We start from the raw sequence: 26086 nt of genomic DNA, 5'->3' as shown, positions 1-26086 counted from the left end.
AAAGTCTTAATATTTCATCCAGTCTAAAATAATTTATATCCATTGCTTCGTTAAATTGCACCCTTTGCTGAAAAATGAGTCATCTTAAGATAGCCTTCGAAATTACAAATGAAGTGTAATGGATTAAATATAAATTATAATGAATTTAAAAACATTTATTTCTCTAGAATTTTGTAAAATTTCCATTAAATCTGTTTCTGACGCGTACATTAATTTCAGACCGACAATTATCCATTGTCTTTTCAAGTAGAACATAATATTATGTAGATTTGAAGTAAACCAGGTCATCCAGAATTAGAGTCATCCTAAAAAAATAGGCACAAAATGTTTTGTAGTAGAATATGTATTAAACTTTTTTAGGTGTAATATTGTACTATAATTGACCAATATTTCAATTTATTTTAAAAATTGAATAAAATTATCCTATTCCCTACTAATTATCTTCTTTTTTTTTAAATCAAAATATGGACACACTAGATATGATAATTCTAAATTCTCAAAAAAGGGCAGTTATTATGTACCCTTGGATCCCCTCCCCATGTTGGACAGTCTCTATACACAGTATACTCTTTAATAGTTATAATTTGTTAGTAGTGATGGGACTATTCCAAATATAATCCCCATGCCGATTCCGTTGTGATTCTAGGAAAAATTCCCCATACCGATTTTGTAATATTTTAAATCATAGTTAAAAAATTACATTCTCCTATCAAATGGCGCCTAGAAAATTATATTTTGAGGGGGGTTCTTGATTTCAGGATTTAAAATTCCAAAATTTGATACGAAATTGTTAACAAAAATCTACAATTACTGACAAAAAAAATATTATTTTTTTAAAAAAATTCAAAAACTCACGATTGTACTGAAAAACTGAATTTTTTGGAAAAAAAATTTAAAAATCCGCAACCATTCACAAAAAACTAATTTTTTGAGGATAAATTTCAAAAATCTGTAGCAACTGACAAAAAATTAGATTTTTTGGATAAAAAGTTCAAAAATCAATAGTTGTTCACAAAATATTAAAGTTTTTGGAAAAAAAATTCCAAAATCCCAATCTCTTCGGAAAAAAATAGGAAAAATTAAATTTTTAGAAAAAAATTTCAAAGATAGATAGTTATTTACAGAAATTGAAATTATTTTGAAAAATTAAATTTCAAATATTAAATTTTCTAGTAAAAAGCAAAAATTCCTTAATTTATGAGGGGGCTATTTTTATTTCATAAGTTGGAAAATTAATAAATAGTTAAATACTAATAAGAATCGGAATCTCAAATTCAGCATTATTTTTTAATGTTGATCCCGATTCCTGAAAAAATACCCTATTCTCCAATTCCGATTAATAGTCCCATTACTAGTTAATAGGACTATAAATATGGATCACCCCGTCGATAGTTGTATAGAATATCCATATATATGGATATGAATGTTCTATACTCATTCCTCATCATGAAGCATATAGATATTTGATCCTGATTTGAAAGATGAGCTTGATAGTATACATACCTTGTTCCCATATACATATATACTTTCATAATATTTATGAATGAAATCTGGTTCTTCTCTGCAACAACGGTATTATAAATAGCAACAGAAGAGGTCAAAGAAGAAAACATTCATTTAAAGTAGTGGTGCCTATGTTTTTAGGGTTTGTATGTATATTATTTATAGGTCTATAATACGATGAAGTCCATAAAAGGTAATCTACATAAAACCAAGACGTATATTGTTGCACGTATTACTTGAAGATAGAAAAACAAACTTTGTTATTTTTTGAGTGATAGTGTGATATGTTGTTTTTATACTAGTAGGCACCCGGGGATATCTTCCAAGCTCCCATGATTTCTCAAGGTTTATACCTACAAGAAATTGTAAATTTAATTATTTCTTTATATCAGCTTCCGTAGAGCAGAGGCGTCTGCCAAATTAAAGATTTTAAACTTTTTTAATATTATTATTTTATTTTTATTTTTTAAATTAAGATTTGAAATTTTATCTAATTTTTCAAATTTTTTTTCCAAAACATTTAATATTTAATTAATTTTTTTCCCCAAAAATTTAATATTTGAATTGCAATTTAATTTTTCAAAAAATTAATTTTTTTAAATTTTTTCCCAAAACTTAATATTAAATTAAAATTTTTTCCAAAAAAATTAGTTTCTCTGAAAAGCTACAAATTTTTTGAATATTTTTTTTCTGAAAAATTTTTTATTAAAATTTTTTTTCTAAAAATGTTATATTTGAAATTAAATTTTTTTTCTAAAAATGTTATATTTGAAATTAAATTTTTGGTAAAAATGTAGGGATTTTGGAAATTTTTGAATTTTTGATTTTAATTTCCAAAAAGATTTTAAGTTTTATAGAATACTCTAAAAATTTAATATTTGAAACTTTTTTTTATTTTAACCACCATCTTTTCTCAACAAAAGTAGGCGAACATTATCATTATCATCAAATAAGTGGGTGGATATAAATAATAAAACAATTAACACAAACACAAAGATATTAAAATATAATCAAATGGATTTTTATAAATTCATTCTTTTTGAATGGGAAGCTTTTAAAGGTGTATAATATTTAAAAAAATTAAGTTAATAAGTGATAATTTCACGTATATATTTCATTTCCCATCTTCTTTTCATTTCAAGATTTGTGAAGATCTTCTCAGACAAGAAGATCTTCACAATCGACGGATGACTCTTCAAGTAATTAATGTATTTTTTGCATCTCTCAAGTTTTAAGTCCTTCATGTTCTTGGATTACGATAAGCCTTGGAGTCCTGAAAGAGCTCTTAAGGCTGAGGTAATCATGAACTGCCGTCCTAATTGTGATCTCGTCAGCCAAGTGGTGCATTGATGCTGCTGGATCTTCCTTGATCTTGGCCTCCAGGTACTTGAAAAATGTTTTTCCTCGCGTCAAGCCATTTCATCCACTTCCAGCCTTCTTTTTGACTCCTTTCCTATTCTCTTTGACCACCCTGATGCTCCAGACTGTCCTCACGGTCATGCCGACAATGTCTGAAATTTTTTGGGATCAACATCTGCGTAGAGAAGATCCGAACCCCTTTGTCTTTATTTATTCCTGTTGACTCATTTTGTGTCCGATTTTGATCAAATTAAAACAACTTGGAAGAAAAAAAAATCCCCATGTATGAGAACTTTACTTGAGATGTCACCTTAAACCTTAATTAGTGCAGAAAAAGAATAATTTTAATGACGGGGAAAATTTCCCTGTTACACTCTCTACATACAATAGAAAACATGATGTGCCACTTATCTTTTAGCCACCAGATCGGGCTGCGTATTTTAAAATTATATTCCGTCATCAATAAAACAGTTGGTCACTTATTAGGTATTAACTTTTGTTGTTATTGCATGTCGAATAGGGTAACGGAGTTCATTAAAACGGAGCCCACGGTCTCTAAAAACGAACTATGTATTATTACAGGGTCGAGACCCAAAATTACGAATTTACGAACAACGTGATTTTTACGGAATCAAGACAAAGCAACTCAAAACCAATTTGTGATATGTTTTAACACTATATTTACCTATATTTTTTATTTAATACGTCCTCTTTCACAAGCACTAACAGCCTCGACACACGCCTGTGAACAGATTGGTAGCTCTTGAAGATGAAGGGCGTGTAAGTCGCATGATGGCAGCTTGGAGTGAATCCAAATTTGGATGGGGGATGCAGCAGACAATCTTCTCCAAGATGCCTGAAACTGTAAATTCTAGAGAGTTGAGGTGTGGGCTGGAGGTGCGACACATAGGAGCAGGCCATAAGTAAGTCACATTGTTGTTGCATATGTTTTGATTCTTCTCGACCGTATAGGGGCTGTGATGGACTTCTTGATGTTGGAGGCATTCCTGACAGAGGCGCTAATAGTCTCTGGAGTCTTCTTGGCAATTGGACCTGCGAGGAGGAGATTTCAAACACGTTGCATTTTTTTTCTCCCACATGTTTGCCTGTAGAGACATGGGACAAACAAAACTTGTTTATTTTTGTTTAAGCTGTCGATTGGTTTAAACCTTGTTATTAAAAATAACGGGGATAAAAGTTCTAGACCCCTAACAATGAGAATGGATAATATATGGTAAGACCTAGCTTTATTTATCATATTTATTATTTATGTATCTTTTACTAACAGGATTCCGTAATTGAAAAAAAAAAACCGGTTTCTTGGGAAATGAATAAGCAGTCTTTGTACATAGTTTCATAATAATCAAGGTATTAGAAATACAAGGTTATACCATAACGCATGTACAACTGATGTTTGACTTCCATCAAGCTTTTAATGTTGAAGTCATAGTAAATGAGTGGTTGCGTGTTTTGTCAAAATCTGTTTTTCTTGCCCAACAGTCGGTAGGATACATTAAATTGAAAATTCTAGCAAAAGTGACGTCATAGACTATAAGTAGTTACGTGTTTTGTCAAAATCTACCTGTCTTGCTCAGGAGTCGGTACAATAAATCAGATTGAAAATTCTAGCAATGCCGATTATATGATGTTCTAACCTTGTATTTCTATTAACCTTGATAATAATGAAACATGGATGACTGGAGCATTGACCTCTACTCTGGCACCTTCAATTAATTACGTACAACACACATCAATATATCATCAAAGATCTCAAAGGGAGTTCATCCCATTCTATTGCTTATTCAATAATAATACTTAATATCCATTTCTAAATACATCATAAAAGAATAATAACAGCAATATCTTAAATTCCAATTAATCGATTAGTTCAATTCGCAATAACAAATACAGTCACAAAGAACAAACAGCTAAGTATTTATATGGCCCTAAATAGATTACTCATGATGAATCCGGCTATTACACATATTGTGTGTTGTTCAAGTAGTAGCGAGGAAAAAAATATACAATAACAACATTGACTAAGAATTAGCACAGTTAATTGTATGGAAAGAATGCGACCAGATGGCTCCGTTTGATTCGACATTCCTCTATCTTACATATTATATTTATAAAAGTCATTAAATGTCTTTAACTTTTCTTCTTCCTCAGTAACTACTTATAATTTATATTTATCAGCAATTAAATACTCATAAATAATATTACCTTGTGTATTACAACCTGCTTATAACACACAATACAGAAGAAATAAGTATGTAGAAAAAATGCTCCCTAAAGATCGTTGACATATTATACGAAAATCTCCTCCCAAAAAAAGTAGCAGTTCAATTTATTAAAAAATATTATATCTATAAATCATATCTAGATAATATAGGAATTTGCAGTATTTTTGCGATTTAACGAGGAGTGCCTCTTCAGCCCTCCCCCCACTCCACAAATACCACAAAAGTAAACTGTTTGGTCACATACGTGCACATATGTAAATATTAGCTTATTTTTTGGTCATTGTGTGTTGATTTTTGAATAACATCTTTGACACCTCATACAAGTCAAACATCGTCATCATACCATCTTGGTCATCACAAAGTGAGTTCCTTAATGGACCTCCTATGTATGCGCGAAAAAACACTTTTGGGAGCGAGCCAAAAAGAATAGATCGTGGAATAATGTTTAGCATATTAATTACTATGTAGAACTAAAAGCTATTATACAACTTTATATTTTAATCTTTTCAAATTGCCTAATTGCAACGTCTTATAATGGTCAAACGAATACGGCTCCTTGAGTCATAAAGAGTTATAATTATACAACATTATTTAGAATCTGGGGTTTCCACAGGGAAGTGTAGCTGAATAAAGAAAGGGTTTGTGATTAATACAATTTATGAAACTGGCTGGGATGCCACTCTAAATTTTATAATTCCCTGGATTTCCCACTAAAAATCCCAAGAAAATAAGAATAGTTAACAAAATATTAATACGATTTGACACTCCTCAACATGAAACAGTTATATTTCATATTTTTCTTCGCCTTCTATAATATTTCCTGATTAGTGTATAAAATCATTTTCTTCTTGTGTTGTAAACCTATCATTGTATTGTACATGAACATTTTCTTGGTTAAGATTCGTTATTAAAGCTATAGGAGGCTATCAGTTCGAACATGTCCCATCGTTCTTTCTAATGTATTGTTTAGCTGCAATTAAAATCAGACGAAACGAAACAAGTCCTGAACGAGTTAAAAACATTAAACGAGCTGTAAACTCTAAACACTGTAGATAAACAAGTTTGAACGTATAATTAAAGAAAATTTATGAATTATTCTATAAATAATCCCAAGATTTTGTCATTTTGATACAAATCATCTCTAACATATTATCAATATCTCAATATCGTGGGATATCTCTGTGAAAAGGATGATAATTTCGTTAAAAAGTGCCAGTTTTTCACTGAGTGGGACCTATACAATATATACTATACTAATGAATTTGAAAGTGGTGGGCCAATTAATATAATGATAAAGTCATAGTCACACAACCTTACAGTTTCAAGGCCCTCGTTTCCAACGCCTATGATTAGAGTTGTAAATCGTAAAGGTTTTCAGTATGAAAAAAAATCTATGAAAATTAACATGGTAACCCTGACAATTTGAAGAATGTTTTAGAGGAGAGCAGCTTAGCTGACATGACGTTTCATCAAATTCACTGCAAGCCACTTTGAAATGAAGAAAAATAACACAAGCCCCACACCGTATGAAAAAAGGGCATGGACAGGAAGAAATTTGTTTTTGATCCTTAATAATTAACAAAGTTTAACAAGAACTAATGATACTAATCGGGAGCATTTTGGGCATGTTAAAAAAATGAAACCGAAAATCAATATAATGGCTTCCACAATTTAAGAAAATGTTTTGGAGAAGAGAGGCGTATCTGTTATAACATTTTATTAGATCAGATAACACTGTTCAACGGCAAAAACAATATATTACTATTTAATAGAATTTGATACCCTGATTCCAAATATGCCCTTATTTTTTCTCTCATAGCCTTCTGAAAAAGACCAAACATTGTTTGGTCTTTTTGGATATTTTTAAGATTCAAAGCTGTTTTAAGCCCTCAGTGTTGAAGATAGGGATAAATTATGTTAATATATTTAAAAAGCAAATGTTAAAATTTTTTTAAATGTCTGCATCATACTTTTAACTCATATTATCTTTGTTTTAAAAAAATAGGTACTTTTTATTCAGAGGCACATACCTTCAAGACGAATAGATTCAAAAAGTTTAAAAGAATTTCATTGGATACCTGAAAATATGAACTTTGATTTTTTTTAAAATGAACCTCTCCAAAAACGTGCTATATTGTTGTCAATTTGAGATAAGTTTACGACAATATTTCAAGAATATAACTCATTTTTTAATTCATTTCATTAAAAAAGTCCATAAATATTCGTATGCCCAACTGCAAGAGATAGAAACAAAGAAAGAGAAAAAGAAATGATATAGAACAAAGAGAGAGAAAAAGAAAATATATATTATACAATTTGTTATAACATTAACGCTCATGTCTCAAATAGTATAAAAAATTATTTTAAGCTTCATGGACACAAGAAGACTCGTTGCATATCCGTAGGGAGTAAGGGATTCCAAAAAACGGGCATTCAAGGGAGACCTCGGAGCAAATCCTTTTTCTTTTTCTCTCTCTTTTCTTTTTCTCTGTCTTTGTTTCTATCTCTTCTAGCTGGGGCATACGAATACTTATGGACTTTTATTTTACATAACAATTATTATTTTAAAACAAAAAATGTATAGTTTTTTTCTGAAGGCCACGAGGCTATGAGAGAAAAAATAAGACCATATTTGGAATCAGGGGATCAAACTGTACTAAGTTGAGCATGTACTGTTCTTATGCATAAAAAAATTGTGATTTTGTTGGATAGTGTAATCATCGCCAAGGGGGGGGATAAGGAAATAAAGAAGAACATTGAAAAGAATACTCCAATGCTGTTCCTCAATTCTACTCTGAGTCCAACAAGGACTTACAATTATAACTCTGCAAGAAATCCCCGGGATTACTCTCCGTCTTTTATGAGCATACAAAAATGCGTAATCAGATTTTGAATACAACGGAATTCAGTAGAAAAGGAAGTTTACGCCTCATGAGTTAGATAATAAGAACAACAGCTGAGGAAAAGAAAACTCAATCTTCAGTTTGCCAACTACAAAAATAACAAAAATGGATGAGCTTAAAAGTATACCAAATTTTCACAACTACTTATAAACTCCTCAACAAATCAAGAGTTTTACTCTCTCATTCATGAGGACACACACTCTTGGTTACACTTTACACTTTGATGTTCCATCCACATGAGTGAAAGCGTATTTATAACATCTTTAGAAAATAAAATAAAAACACGGTTCAGGTTTCAACAAAAACTCATGCGCTTAAAAATACTAAGAACTTAACAAACTACCTACCTATACCATGATCATCGTTAAGGAGAAAATATATAGGACGAGTATTGGACCCATTTCTGAAGTAGCCAGGCACGGTATAAGTAAACTTGTATGATCCGAAAAGATCCAAGAGCCGAACCAGCTTTGTGTACTTGAACTTGTACGAATCATAGAAAAGGTTTTAGACATTTTGCGTGTTTTAAAAACCTTATAGTTTAGCTTAGTTTGGAAAAAGATATAATCTGTGTTGGAGGTAGTATTTCTATTTATCTTAATTAGTGCTTGAAGGACATCTACATACATAAACAATTGCCTCACTTTTCTCTTTATAAGTGTTCTAAACGTTGATTGGTGGAATTAGAATTAGCTCATTAAACACAATTATTGAATAATTGGAATAATTGGCTAACTACCAACTGATTTCGAGCCTTTTTTTTTTTTCTTTTAGGGAAACTTATAATTATGTTCTACATAATGGTAAATAAAGTTGGGTTATTTATCGTTTCGGAATCCGTAAAAATGTAAGCTTCATCCGGATCCTACTTTATTAAAGCCAAACTTTTTGTGAAATACTTAAAAAAATTCAAAAGTACTATCAGTCTAATTTTGGTTTGGATACGGAATCTGAAAATTGAGATACACGAAATTTAATCTAATTTTGACGTTTAAAGATCATAATAGACCCGGATTCGAGAAAATGTGGATCCGTCATATCTTTAAGAGGGAAAAATATGCCCTCCGGATTTTCTGAAGCCTCTCAATGCCTAGCTCCCCTCCTGATTTTACATCATTTATGCAATGACACTTTATAATGCCCCCTCCTCTTTCTCGTTTAAAAATCCTAACTGTATTCCTGCAATGCACAGTTACTTAATCAATCACAAGTTAAAGGTGAATGAAACCTTCTTTTGTGGATAATTTCCTTTTCGAGTATTACTTCTAGGTTCATATTTTTTATGGGTTGCTCATATCTACTTATACATACACATCTAGGAATTTGTTAGTTGTTTTTTTTTTTTTTTTTTTTTGTGAAGAGTCATGCAAGAAAAAGATGGGTCTAGTATCTCTCTTACATAAAATAGATAAACATGTAGTTGGAGTTTTTATTGTTGTAGTAAATTGACAAAAGACAACAAATTAAGATATATTTATTTATCTTGACCTTCGTCACGCCAGTCGCGTAATTAAAGTAGGCTTGTCTCCCTCCCTCTTTCTATGCTTTAATTAAGTATTATTAATTATTTAATAGTAAATTAGAGCAACAAATTCCATATAAAATTAATTATGTAAAATATATTTATTTTAAAAAAATATCCATATTTAATTAAAATTAGCTTTTAACATTTTGTACTACAATTAATTGGATTTGATGTAATATTTAATAAGTTTAGTTGCATAATGGGGGGGGGCGAGTGGAGATACGAGGCAAATTGTAAAACATTGGCATTAATTTTTTGAATTTTTAAGTATGAAACATGATGGATGCTGGCTCTACAACACCATACATTTTGTTTTTGCTGTTTGATGATCGTAAATTATCAGAAAGTGAAGTGGCCATGAGCTCTGCTCCTCCTGTTGAGTAGCCTCTGGAATGGAAGGAGCATTCAGGCATCCAAAGAGACAAATTACTTTTGTCTAAATTATTTTTTACAAAAGGAAACGCAACTGTCAACATTTTCGACCATGGGAGATTTTGCCGTATTACATATTCGCCGCTTTTTAATGTTTTTATATTACAGTTTCAAACTTTACTTTAATATTTATTGTTGTATAAGTTCAGTTATAGATCTGAAGAAGAAGCAAAATGGAAAGTAGTGTGATTATAAGGAGAAAGGAGTCACAGATCCGTGACCATGAGTATATTTCGAAAGGACATATTTGCTAATGGCACTTAACTCATATTCATGATTGCGTGATTTACTTATAATAGTTTATAAATAAAGCAACAGAGAGTGGTGCTGTATTGCGGGAAAATAATATAATGTCCAAAATGATAATATTATTTAATATAAAATATAGGTATATTAATCACATATAGGGGGCTGTGAAAATTAAGAAGGAATACTCTTTTTAATTTGTTTACCTTATGTGCCCATGCTACAATCTCCCACACCACCTTGTTTATAATACTTTTTATAGTACATGAACTATCGTATCCTTCCACGTTAAAAATGCCTGAGTCAGTCTACTGCATAAGAATCATTGGAGTAAATAGCTTGTAATAATTTTGTTTGAACTTTATGCCTTTTATTCATTGATACTATTGTCAAACAGTTGTCTTTTTTTGTTTTGAGGGATAGTAGTATTAAAATGTTTGTGTTTTCAATATTATAGTTTTTTTCCCCTTCTATATTACAGTGTTGTTTTAAAATACATAGTTAAAGACATAACTTAGCATACAACATTTTTAAATTATATATTTAGGTGAGAAAAGTCAAAGTATAATATATATTGCAAATATAGTTATACAGTAATATATAGTTAAGGTTCATTTGAAATTACCTTCATTTACCCGAACCACGGCCTGATACTTCTTGACAGTACTAACACACACCCCATCCTTCGGGATATCCTTCCATGCAGCCTCGGCTGAAGCCAATAACTGTTCCTTATTAGTCTTTGAGACGCCATTATACTTTCTCACTACTATCTGCCACATTTCAAAGTCCAGGGGATTGCAAACAGTCGAAGATGGAGGCCAAAAAGGCTATTAATGGAGGAAAACTATTAGAGGACAATTTTGCAAATATGGACAGACGCCGCCCTATCTTGTTAGAAGTACTTTTTAAATCAATAAAATTTAGGAAAGAAAACATGAAGTGATCATACAATACTTTATACCAGGGGTCAGCAACCTATAGCACGCGTGCCACTGTTAGCACGTGGATGCATATTCACTAGCATGCACAAATTAGAACATATTACCGTAGTTTGGGTGTGTTTATATAGTTTGCTATTTTAATAGTGGCACACTTATTGATTAGAAATGTTGATATGACGTATTATAATTTTGAATGAAGAGGTAATTTATGTTTGCTATCATTATCTATTCACTTATTTAATTTTGTATTTCCCAGATATTATAAGAGGAGGCTTTTATCCAGCCGTGATTGAATTAAACAATTCAAATTAGTGTCATAGTTGTGCTGTTTTTGGCGTTTTTCCAAATATATTTGTGATATTTTGCAAATAACTAATAAGTATAAAATTAAATCTTTTTTTTTTAATATTTTAATTTTAAACATAAATTAATAAACCAAAATATTTCATCTATCATCAGACGAAATTGTATAAAGCTAGCATTAACCATCTATACGATATTTAATCCTTTATTTCTATTAACATGTATATATATAAAAGAGAGATTGTGTGTGTGTGTAGATGTCCTTTATACGTTCCCATTCGGGGTCATATAAGGAGTCTTATGCTATGCTCAAAAACCAAAACCGTTTTTTGCAGTTCATGGAGACTAGATAGGGGTTTGAGTTATTTATTAAAAAGAGATTGGCATTTCAAACAACAACGTTACGAATAACGACGTTTTCTAAATTTATTCAAAATCAAAAAAGTTATGGGCAAAAAAAAGAAATCCGTGAGAATTACAATTTCGTTTATTTCAGGTGCAAAAAAATGATCCTCTCCAATGGAATTTGGGATTAGCAAATAGAATAAAGTTGGTAGAAATTTGTCTGGAGATTGGTTCGCATATAAACTTGCCAAATAAAAAAAAAAGTTTAAATGAAATATCTATTATTTTCTGAATAATCTTTCATTTTTTCTCTCTTTTCCCCCATTTTTTCATCAAACGTTAATTTTCAATTTTCTTAAAAGAAATGCCACGAAACGATACATTTTGGCCATAAAATTTGAGACTCTAACTGTTCAATAAAATATTTTTAATTTTCAAAACATTTTTTAAATAGTTTTTGTAATATTTGCAAAAATGAAGAAGTTCTTGAGGGTTATTTTTCGACAACATTATTCTTCATAACTTTTTTGTTTTTGCAAGTACAAAAAAAATATTGCTAGGTTTGTGCTTCTTGTACAATTCCAATAAATGCTAAAAACTGGGGTTTTTTTTCCAAAATAATGCAAAAAAAGGTTTTTTTTAAATTTACTTTTTGAATTTTGTGAATTTTGATATGTTATTTCAAGTTTATAACACATTATTTTTTTATATATTCATAATAATAATACTCTAAGGTTACAAGAGGCAATAGTAAGAGTATTTTTTTCTTCTTTTTTTTTTCAAGGGGGGAGTTGCTTTGATGAGACTTTGTAGATTACCTTACTTAACCGGATTGATATAGTCTGAAGAATCTAGGAGAATTAGATTTATCAAGTTATCTTTTTCGACAACAATTAAACATTGATATTATAATTATTAGTATATGGAAGTACTTTCTGAATATTTTTTTTATTTTCTTAATTAATTTGACCATTTTGATTGTGATTTCCCTCTCCCTCCTTAGCTCCAGCAACGCCGGGTAATCCTTTGCTAGTTATATCATATTTTTAGATTTTAAAAAATCATAATTTTTGTCTAGGACTCGGTAAATTTTTTTTTTTTTATTTTAAAATTGTAGAAACATTATTTTTACTTATTAATATTATTTCTTAAGTTATCCTTAGAATGCTGGAATATTCTTTATCAATTGTTATTACTTTTAATTTGGTATCAAAATTATACTCAAGAAACGTTATTTAAAAAAAAGACTTTAAAGGTAAAACCTACTGCGATTGAAAATGGCTCTATGTTTTATGGCTTGAATAACCATCATAAATATGGGTTTTAGCCAGTGGCCGTTCAAACACATGAATTTTCTTTCATAGTGTAATTCATTAAATAAACTTTGGAATCCTACTAAATAAAAAATCACTCGGTTTAAAGTTTCTAGTGTTTATGTTTTCAAAATGACGCAATATACATATGTATAGACAATAAATTATGCCAATAGCAAAATGATAATTGAGAATGTATAGTTTAGACAAACTTAAAATTAATTCAAAATATTTCCCCGAGATCCACTCAATTACCATTTCCCGTGAAATGAGAAATCTGAGCAGGTACATATTAGTGGTGCTTAGCATAGCGGTACTACACTATCCTTAATTGGAAAGTCGGACTATCTGAAATTTTCATTGATTTTTTTGCATAAATGTTATTCAATGAATGTATATTTTCAAGTGGGAGAGGATTTTTTTTTATTTGCCAATTATTTTACATTACAATATTAGTCGGAATGCCTTAATACACATACAATTATAAATTGGAAGAATGCCTTATCTGGAAGATAGGGATTTAACCATGAATTACTTCTAATTGATTGAAGATAGGGTACTAATTACATGTTTCCTAATCTAATTTTGGCTAATTGTGGACTATGTTGTGATTGGTTGACCTTGCCAAATGACAATTTGGAAATAAAAGATCACTTCTGGTAAATTTAGAAAGGAAATCATACCCAGTACAAAAATTAAGACTTTTTAACAATCAATTTAATGGAATTAATTAATTTATCTAACATTACGCTGTATTCCAGTGGAGAATCTAATGGAAAATATGGATAGAACTAAGTATCTAGTACAAGTAAGTAAATTATTAAATAAAATGTATTCTAATTTGATATTAATGATTCCTTGTTCCAATATTAGTTGAGTTAAATATTGCAGAAAAAACCCTGTCTGATTATTATTATTTAACAACTTTTTAGATAAAAGGCCAATGTGCATTTTTTGCCATATAAAGATTTTTTTGGTTTTTAAATATGACCTCTACTCATTTTAAGTTATGTACGAATGATGGTAACAATCCCACGAACAATCATCTATACTAAAGTCCATAATATGGCAGTTACAATTTGTGTCTACTTGAAAATATTAGCTTTGCTAAAATATCCAATAAGACAATTTTCCAATTTAGGCAGTATGTAGTGATACATACGGAGTACTGACGCATTTAAAACGATACTATACCTAATTCGTATTGGAAATTGTATTTGCATTGTCATTACGCCATAAAAATATTGGGCCACTGTTGAGGTTACCCCCAAATTTCTTAGCTAGTTGTTAACATCCCTCTCCCAAAAACAAAATGTCATTTATAAATAAAAAATAGAAATATAATAAAAATTGTCTATAATGTTAAAAGGCCTTCATATTTTTGAACTAACCCTCCCCTTCCAACTTCCCAAAAAAAAAATCCAGCGGATGCCCCTATAATTGCACGTGAAACATTATTTGACATTTTATTCAAGAAATTATCGGAACACCCACATCAATTTGGGTGCTGGAACAAAGTATAGCTACTGGAAAATGATGTATACAATAGTGTTGGCCGTTGGGGTTAAGACCGTCTTATCCGAGGACCAAGTATTGAGGGAAAGTTAATAATACGTATGTGATATTTTTTTAAAGCATATTAGCATCAACTCAAATTATATTCCTAGAATTTTAAATAAATTGAATCTGATCAATTAATGATTACTGCATCCAACATTTTTTTCCAAAAAATATAATATTTGAAATTATCTCCAAAAAAAATAATTTTTAGTCGGCAGTGTGGATTTTAAAATTTTCTTACAAAAATTCAATTTTTGTTAATAACTATGGATTTTTGAAAAAAAAAAATATTGGAATTTTTTTTTTTTTAATTAATATCCTCCTGCAAAACAAAATCTGAGTTGATGTACAGAATCTAGGAGGAATTGCGGAATCTGCCAAAGGAGACTACCATCAAGACCTGCTCCCTTTTTCAAGGTCAGGTCGAGGCCGTTATTGACGCCAAAGGCGATTATACTGTATAAAAGTATTTGCATTTTTATTTATTCAGCTTTCATTAGAGATTAAAATCAGGTGATTAGTTTAGGAGGAAATCTTTCTTGTTTTTTCTTTTAAATAGTACTAGCTATTAATTAGAGGTTGCCTCCTGTACATAGAAATATATAATACATACACAGTAAAAATACTTCTCAAAATCATTTTTCTAGAAAATGCTTCCCTACTATGGGTCTATGAGGGTGAAAAAGACTTACATATGTTTGTGATGAAAGACATCAAATTATCAAAACAACAATGTCACACACAAAAAAAAAGTTATTGAAATAATTATTCTTGAATTATAAATATTAAATTTTAAAAGTATCAAAAGTAAATTCGAATTGAGGTCTACAAACGAAACATTATTCTGCTACATTTTATAATAACAAAATGCTTTTGATTATAAAAAATACTTCAATGATGGATTTTGACGTGCCCATTAAGATTTGTTCGACAGTGTCTTTTGACTACGACTCCTGGCCGAGTCTGGTCTTTTGATTATGATTCCACGTCGAATCAGAAAAAAAGTACCACCTAAGCCCGAGTCCTCAGCTCTAAAACTACTTATATCATCATTATAAAGAGCCTTTATAGCTCCAACGGTACTCTCAGACTCAGTACTGTCTACCCTTACTGAATATAAGCATTTTATAGATGTATACTTTTTTATATAGTTATCAATTGCTGAACATAAAATTGTTATTAGTGTAGATACTTAAAACTTTGAGTGAATAAGCAAATAATATTCGGTGTTAGTTACTCATGGTATGAATTGAAAAACATGGAACACGAATTTCCTCTCAATTATCCTTTGTGCTCCTTCCTTCTGTCTTTTATTATCTAACTGTAAACTTTAACCTTTTCCGGTCCCAAAAATACCTTTGTTCAAAACATAAAAATTGAACAGAGACCTGAATTATTTTAGAAAGAACTTATATGCCATTTTAAATCTAGCGACTAGACATTTTTTGTCTCTTTACTATTAAGTATGCTTAAGAATAGATGGAAATTAATTTCTATGGTCCTATACATAAGTAGAAAAATCCAACATAGTAACTCTGACAGATTGAATAATATTTTGCAGGAGATCAGCTTAGCTGTCATGATGTTTCATATGTTTTGTTACAAGCAGCTCTGAGATTAAGTAAATAAATACAAATCACACTCCCTATCTAGGAAGGACATATGTAGGCAGCAATTACTCCAATGTCGATTTTCAATTCTACAGTGAGTCCAACTTGGACTCAATCCCCAAAAAATCTTCCATCTTGCATGAGCATACACACATTACACTTGGATGGTATCACCTTTAAGAATGAAAGAATAATCATAACAGCTTTAGAAAATAAGAAAATCTGACGCACTAATTTTTTTTTTTTGAATTTACAACTACACATAATCACAGTTTTCGTGTAGCCATACACGTAATAAAAAGGATTTTTTTAAATTGAAGAGACAATCTAAATAGAATATTGTCAACACAATTCTTTGCAATTTTCTACCTTCTTAATAATATGTATAATTGTAAATTGAAGATTAAAACGACACAACATGATCTATTGAGATGAAATACCGTAATTCCTATAAAAAATTAATTATCAAATCGAATGACTCATGTTTAATTCCATTCGGGACTCCACAGTGCATTTGTCTAGGACTGTCTGAGGTTATCAATAAATATATAAAAAATTTTATCTAAAAAAAGTCATCAAAGATTCCAAAGAAGTTGTCTTTTCTAAAAAAAAAAAGGTTATAATAAAGTTATAAAAAATATTCGTCTACAAAAGAAAAAAAATAAACAAAGGAGCTCTAGAGTGATAAAAAGGTTGGGAATCACTGGATAATGGCTTAAATTGAATATATGAATATTATTTAAGTAATTTATTTTATCCTGACCATGTGCCCCTGTATATTTCATTTTGTTTTTGGTTCACCCTTCTGTAAATAGAAATAATTATTAATTCTATAAATAGGACTAACAATTAACAATTATTATGATTTTATTCGAATTGTTTTTTATGGAAATAATATTCATAAGTGTTTAACAAAAACCTTTTTTATCAAACTTGTTATTTCACATTGATTTTTAAGGAGGGATCTTCAATCTGGACAGTCGCATACCTTTTACAGTCTGATAGTTTTATAACAGTGATATGTAAATATCCAAAAGTTTGCTAGAAATAATTATACTAGAGAAAAGGTGTTTTTATAAAAATAATTATATATTCTCACAGTTTGGGGAGATGGTATCCTACTGTTCTAGAACAAAAAAAACACTGATGGACGAAAGAATAGCCAATTCCACTTAGATATTTTGCCCCTCTTTTGATACAACTAGGTACTTAAATATTTTGACTCTTGTAGATAATAAAGAAACAGACTAAATTTTGAGCCTTCTCTGCGACAGGTTTGAATGAAAATGGCTTACTTGAAATTGACAGTTTCAATTTGTATGCAAAGATTTAATTTATAACCAAATCATCAATAACATTTTACTAATATAGATATATTTAATTAATATAATATTTAAATAAAACAATTTAAACTCTAAAGAGATTACCATACTCTTCCAAATCCTATATGGTATATAATATACCAGTTTTGATTTTATCAGCTATTAAAAGACAGAATTATTCGTCAATTGATGTTTTTTTATGACAATGACAATTTTTATAAATGTTTCATCTGTCTTAAATTTTTTTTTCCTTTTCTTGGCATAATAAAGACACACACACTTAGTGTTGTTTTTTTCCTTATCTAGGACTGAAGGCTACAGTCCCTTTCAGTTCAGTCTCGGTCTGGTCTAGTTCAATCCTCCATATCATTATTAAATATGGTAAAGTTCGGTCCATGATGACGTCTCTCAAATATATTTATAATTTTTTCAATAGTTTTAATACTGAGAGTCATAAGGACTGGTCCCAAAGACCAATATGAGCATTTTTAAGACTGGACTGAACTGGACCGAATAAATAAGGACCAACACAACACTACACACACAAAAAGTTAAAATCGGTGGTGGATGTTTGGAATGGTATAAAATATGTCCTAGAAAGCGGGAGAGGGGTTTTCTAGTAGGGCATCTGAACAGGGCTTTTTATTTTCCAACCCTGTAATCATTATTATTACAGAGAGAACATGGATCATTATATACAGTACACCCAGTGACTTGTTTTCCTTTATACAGACAAACAGACAGTTAAACTTTGTCCAATAAATATAGACTTTCTTATTTCAAATATTGAACAAATGTATTTAAAAGTTTTCTTTCTTGTTTTATGTAGCATACAATCGTCAATGGTATTCAGTATTTGTAGAAAAAATTGCAGTTCTCATTCATAATTCGTTATAAAGGCACTATATTTTTGTATAAATCTCAATCTGTAAGATTATTCATAATATTTAATGCCAAATTGTTTCTAATACCAGCATGAAATCATCTCTATCATTTCCTGATGCAGGATCAGCTTACAAAAATCTTCCCTATCATTTTCATAAAATGATTTTGTTTGATCTTTGACAAAGTCTTCCAAATTTATATGTTGAAATATAATTTTCATTTAACTTTAATCACTCTCTTTATTTCACTTTTAAGAAGCTCAGCATTCACCTTTTGGATAACAAACTCACTCGCCCATCAAGGAATACAAGTCCAAAAAAATCCTCTGACAATTGCTATAAATCTCTAAAAAGCTTGCATGAGGCATATTTTGAAGCTCAACTATAAATAGTCAAAAAATAAACTATAAATAGTCAAAAAATAAACTATAAATAGTTGAGTATTTTGTTATTGTTTTCAAAACATTAGTGCCCATGTAAAGAGTACATAAACCCTAAACTTTTCTATATATTTTTATTATAAAAACATATATTTCCCTTAATCCTCGTTCTTTTCTGGGAGTTAATTTGACTTCTGATTTAAATATTTAGATTTTGAATACAAAGGATTAATTATCAAATCAGTAAAATTTAAGAATGTGCTACATTCTGATATACTTATTAGCAGTAAAAAAAAGTTTACATATATGTATTTAACACGGTGTTGCCCTCAGCCTCAAATGACCTTGGATGTCATTTTTTTATTTATAAGATTAGCTCCTACTAAAATTTTATTGCAATTTTTTTTATTTCACTTTATTTTTTATTGCAATATTTAACTATTTTTATTAAAAAAAAGTAATAAAGAAGGTCATCAAAGTTAAGGTCATGAAAAATTATCACTTTTTTGTTTATCTATTTATAAAATACTTGCCAATTTTGGTATATATCAGTAAAATCGTTTGGTTGAGATAATCTAAAAGCAAGGCAGCATTTTATTTAAATACTATTATAGTTAATCTAAACAAGTAAATACCGAGTGCTCATAAAAATGTATGAAAAACTTTTTAAAGCAATTATATTTGAGTAAATTTGTTTATTACGCTAAAAAACTCTAATGTGTTGTATGCGGATAATATATTAAAATCAATTCATGTTTTCTTGTCTCTAAAAGAAATTCTAGTGTTTCAAAACTTTAGAAAGATTGACCTACCTCGAAATATTCATAAAAATGGTTAAACCTCTGTCAATTGTATTTTTGTATCAAAAGGAACACTTTTAAATCTTCATATCTTTACTTTTTCACAAAAAGTGAAATAATTAACACCCCAAATGCAGTGGTTGGGGAATAGGGGTAAATTATCCAAAATAGGGTTTTCAATTTTTTTTTCCAAAAAAAATTAAAAAACATTGCTTTTTTTTTGTAATTACCTATGGATTATTGAATTTTTTTTCAAAAAATTTTACCCTGCTACACAAGTTTGGAGTAAATTAACATTATTACAAGTTCTTATAAGGTAACGCTAAAATAAGTTACAGGACCTCTACCTTAAAACAATAGTTATTGGACTATGTACAAAAGGAATAGGTCCCCAATAGAAGGCCCCTGCTTTAAATTCAAGTTTTTTTCTTATATACCATTTGAAACAACAAGAAACACGCAAAAAAATGTTTTGTTTTGTTTAATGGTGTAATCTAAGGGAATAATTGAGTCAATTATACCATTATTTATATATATATATATGTCTATAGAACACACACGGTCATGCACACCACACAATAATCCTAGGCCATAAAAAGTCAATTTACATACATACAAACATTTTATACTTATCAACATAATAATATAAATAATTAGTTTTGAGACTCGGTCCGCAACAAACTTTTTATTTATTCGGTTTTAAGTGATTAATTTTGACGCGTTGTTACATTTATTGAATCCAGCAACCTCTTTATCGAAAAGTACCAGAAAAAAGGGCCAAAATCGGTTGGATACAGGGGTGTCCACACACGGGATAGGCTGGAAATTTATTTTTTGAAATTAAAAAAAAAAAATCATAATTTTTGGATTTTATTCTCAAACAAAATCCAAGTTTTGAGACTTGTATTGCAGGACTGTACTGGACTAAGGCTAAATTGGACGGGAATATAGTCTTCAGTCTTAAATAAGGGCAGATCCAACACTACATATTAGGAAAAAAGAAGCCTGAAATTGACCGCCGACTTCAAAATACACAGTACATTCTTTTGTTCGTGAGTAATGCACTATAAACCGATCTGGACAAATACTACAATCCAAAGCCTGGTCTGAAACTGAAGACCTAAAATTGAAAGCATAGTCCAAAAATCGTGGAGCAAAGTTGAGAAAATTTTATTTTTTATATGAAATCTCTTTTCATTTAAGTCATTTCTAATTTTTTTTTCTTGTTGCCAGATCACGACCAAGTTGTTGTTTTTTGTTTGTGTGTGTGTATATGTAGACACTACTTGGTTCTTACAAAAACTATACCCATCTCAGACCGGTCTACGATTTCCAGACTAAAGCCCAACACTAATATATATCAACTTACAAGACAAAAAAAACTTATCATTAAAGATACGTACATATAAAAAGTATATTTTTACAAATGGAATCACGTATTATTATCCCTTCTCATAATAATTACACCAATAGTTGACCTTGAGAGACTGACATGTATGTATGTGCGTAGCATAAGGATTTGCCTAATCAAAACTTGTATGTGATTATGTATAATGTAAGCATATAAAAGCCCATACATGCATGACTAACCATAATATTTGTAAAAGATACATGTTTAACTATTTGGCATAATTTAAATTAATATATAGGTATATGTAAGTACAAAGTCTTGGAATGTGAGACTTGTTTAATTGGAAAATCGATAAAATAAATAAATAAAGGAAAACCCACAAAAATTTCCTTGCCCAATTTGTTTACCTACATCTCAAGGCATTTGTAGGTATACATATATTAAATAACCTGGATTTATTAGTGTACACATATTAATAATTATTTTTGTATACAAATATTATTTATATAGCTTCAAGACATTTGATTGAGTCATGAGGTCGCTTCAAATGAGAAGGTTCAAATCTCTTACAATTATACGCACAAAACAATCTAACAACAAATAAATCTGATTAAAGACAGGATACCACATCAATAATGTCTATACGATTATAGACCACTTATTTCTGAAAACTTTGCATATTTAATGGAATCCCCAGTATAATATATTTGGGGGGATTTGGATTTTATGATATTTTTGGAAAAACAATTTAAAAATTAAAAAAAATTGGAAAATAATTTGAAAAATTAATATCTTTGAAAAAAAGTCATAGATGGCATTAGAAAGATAAGATTTCGTATTAAAAGTACTTTTTGCACAATTTTATTATTGCTTGACTCATTATTGTTCAATCGAGCATCAAAGCTGGACACAAACAAAGAGAAAATCCGCCATATCTTACAGTTTTTCTTTTATTAAAGGCGAAACCTCAAACCAGTTGGCTAAAAATGTTCTAAAATTATGAAAATAGTCGAAGCTGGCCACCATGTAAGCACTGTTTCAATTGCCCAAGAGCTAAATTTTGCATAAAAACCATTTGGAACCACTTAAATAAGCGTGGATTCAATAAGAAGGTCGATGTATGTGTACCACACGAGTTCAAATAAAACCTCATGGACCGAATTTCCATCTGCGTATCCCTGCTTAATCGCAACAAAATCCATCCATTTCTAAAGCGGAAGGTTACTGGTGATAAAAAGTGGGTCACTTATGTCAACATCAAGTAAAAGCGGTCGTGGTCCAATCGCGCATAGCCGGTGCAAATGGTGGAATAGCCAAGATTAATGGACAGGATTTTTTTCTGTGTGGTTGATGGGATTGGTAAGGAATCATTTACAATGAGCTGCTCCCGTATGGACAATTCTTAATTCGGAGTTGTGGTGTCAACTCTCAGACCGTCTGAAGGAAACAATTGCCCACACGGGGACATCTTTGGCTAACATGAGAGGAAGTGAGTTACATCCAGACAATGCTAGGCAATAGACAATTCGACAATGACTCGTTAGAAGCTCTGGGAGCCTTGTTGGGAGGTTCGTATGCATCCATCTTATAGTCTGAACATGGCACCAAGTGATAACCACCTGTTCCTCTCTAAGGCAAATGATTTTGTTGGTAAAAAATTCAGCTCAATAGAAGCTTATGTAAATCGACTTGCCAAGTTTTTTGCCAATAGGACGAGGGTTTCTATGAAAGAGGCATTATGAAATTCCCTTCAAAATTGCAACAAGGTATTGAACAAAACGGAGCATATTTTACCTAAAACGAATAATTCTTACTATTCTAAATAAAACATTGAAATTAAAGGAAAAATAATGGATTTCTTATTACTAGACTTGTATAGGACTAGGAATGATGCTTAGAGTTCAATTTTATTATGTGGATCGTATTGTACAGAAAATGTCATAACATCAACTATCATTCCCCCTCCTTAAAGAGTTAAATATTACCCATTTTTTTAGGCTCTTTATAGGATGCTATGTATTCATGAAAATATATTGCACAATGGGCTCGTCCACTAATAAGAAAACGACTAATTTAGCTCCTTTGTCTGTAATTCGTCTTTCATCAAGGGGCATACATTCGTGTATTGCATAAACTATACATACTCATGGACTTATTTACTTAAAAAAAGGTTATGCCAGATTAAAGATGGAATTTACTTAAGAAACACCTTACAACCATGATTCCCATAGGTATAGAGCATAGGCTTTGAAGGTTTACATACAAACATATGTACATAAAATGAATTAAAGAAGCGTACATCATGGATATTTTCTCATCATCCCCCACAAGTTCATTGTCCTCTCCTTTGATTCTTAATTCTTTAATTCCTTCGTTCTCTCCAATATGTCTTCTTCCTCTTTATTTAATTAGCGTATATTTCATATTATATATTTGTAAATAACATGATATACAGTAGTAACTCAGATTTCAAAATGTTTGTTAGTGAGACACGCCATATCTCTAGAGTGATTCATGGGTTTTATATTTCCCTACATTACTCACTTCAAAAATCCAATAGCCCACTCATACTCGACTACTTAGGATCAGAGATACACGGCATTACCTAAGCAACACAAAAATGTACACTGTATTTTGTTATCAGCTGCCGATTTTTAAGCTCTAAGCAATTCCCAACAATTATTGAATAATATTAACGTAATACTTTATAAATGGTTGTATTGACCTAGGATGTAAAACAGGTCATCCGAGTTTTGAAAAAACGGAGAATATATTAAGTTCACATCAAATCTTGAGGAAAAAAATTAATGAAAAAAGATCATTGAAAAAGTTAGGGTCAATTAGACTTATTTCTAAAATACCAAACCATAATATACTTACCCTGTTCATTCGTAAACACAAATATATAGAATGTGTTTTGTTGTCAGCTGTTGATGTTTCTGATTCTTTTCTCCTAATCAGTGTTCTTTACATTGACTGATCGAATTTGAATGAGCTCTTGTTAAGCAATGTTAAACAATTCCCAACAATTATTAGAAATAATTCAATAGTTGGTAGGATTAGGTTAACTAATAATTGATTTTGTGCCTTTTCTCTGTTAATTTTGGAGGAAATATTGCGTGATAAAATTAAAGTAACGATGTGGATACAGTAATACTGGACGAAGCATTCTATTCCTTGTGTGATAGTAAAATAAACTACGAAAATTGAGTAATTACGGTTAAATTGTTAGCACGAGCAAACTAGAAAATATAAATGATCCGCAAGTGGTGTGACTCACTGTCGCTTGGGCTAATATAAGTATGGATTGCTTAAGGGCGCTAGTGTCGCGTAAGACTATGCCAACCTGTTTATTCTTTAGCTATAATAATAATAGATTTAAATTTTAATAGTTATACTTATATTAATATTAATTATAAGTAATATTTCATCTTTACAAACGGCAACATTGCGATATTTGTAAGTTGTAAGTTTGATTTATCCATATGCTATGGTCTTGTGTTGCCACTAGGTGCTCATTTCGAAACCCTTCAAATGAATGTACATGTCTTAAATGGTGGATTACTCTGAGACGAAAAGACGCTTATGGCTCACTCTGGAGGCCGTCATCATACTCTGTGTTATGTGAAAAACACTTCAAGCCAGAAGATTTCTATTGGAGGAAAAGTATATCGGCATTTGAAATGAGATGCAGTCCCATCCCTTTTCCCTTGACCACAAGCGAGTAAAAGAAGAACTTATTCGACCTATGTTTTCGATCCAAAACTTAATAATTTATCAGGTAGTTGAATAAAATAATTTATATCCTGGGATATTCTATCGAAGAATACTAAAGTTGTATTTTAAATCAGCATCTGTGGTTTTGTAAAAGAAAGATGGTAAAATGCATTTTTTCTTTTTTAACTTCATTCATATTTTTTAAGAGGAATATTTTCCACTCTTCAAATATTCATGACCTATTCTATAGACTAGTCTGAGTTTGACTGTAAACAATTCAATTTATTTCAGCAATCCCCTACTACACAGGACTGAGTAACTTCAATTACTTCAAATGTTTGCATTTTTCTGTTTCGCCTGTTGATCTTCTATACTATAAAAATGATGGGGACTCCTGTAGTTATCGCCAAATAATCGAAATATCAGATCTATTAAAGAAAAACGACTAACTTTAGGAGATGCACTCATGACAGATTGAGCAATAATGGTGCAGGACTTATTTGTCAATCGAAATGATAAAGTGAACACTCCAACTCCTATGATGGATAATTTAAAAAATATGAATTTAAAACAAAAATTAATTAAGTAATGATACAAAGTTTTTTGTTTTTTTACACTTATAAAGTCTCTTCATGATATAATTTATCATAATGAATTTTCTTCATTGTAAAGTTAGTAATGTTAAGTGTCTGTTAGTAAAATTCCCTGTAATCAAGTTTATCAAACTTACTTAAATAAAATAAGTTTATAAAATAATGATTTCAAGAAGAAAAAATTGTTATTTATCTTAGTAAGTCAGTCCTTGCCCACTAAAGAAACAGATTTCGCTTATTATTAAACTTCTTTGATATCAACATCTAAATGAGGAGAACCTTTCCATACTCATCTTGAAACTCATTCGGAAGAAACTTTAAAAACTGAGGTAAGGAAACGAATAGATGGATTCGTTTTAATGGATTTAAATCCAAAATGTAATTCAAGGACTACTAGCGAGAAGGACTTCATACGTTTCTTATTTCTCGAAAAGAGTAGAATCTTGAAATTAACTTCTTGGGTTGCCCAATTCATTTTTGGAAGAACCACTTTGAGTCAAGGAATTGTTTTTATTCAATTATCACTTTAAAAAATCACTTTCATAAAGTTTCATGTAATAATGAGTAATAAAATTAAAGAACTTTTGTCATCAGGTAACTAAACTTCGTCTGAAGTCCTTCTCTAGCTAGTATTCTTTGGCTGGATAATCATAAGAATTATTCAAGGAGCTGGTTTATTTTTCTGCAATGTGTTGCTACTCCCTGGTGCCGTGTTTACAAAAGAATTTAAGTAAACAACGCAGATACCCTATT

This window comes from Lepeophtheirus salmonis, chromosome 1 (genome assembly GCF_016086655.4).
Source record: "Lepeophtheirus salmonis chromosome 1, UVic_Lsal_1.4, whole genome shotgun sequence".
Classification (NCBI taxonomy): Eukaryota; Metazoa; Arthropoda; class Copepoda; order Siphonostomatoida; family Caligidae; genus Lepeophtheirus; species Lepeophtheirus salmonis.
This window is presented reverse-complemented; position numbering follows the sequence as displayed.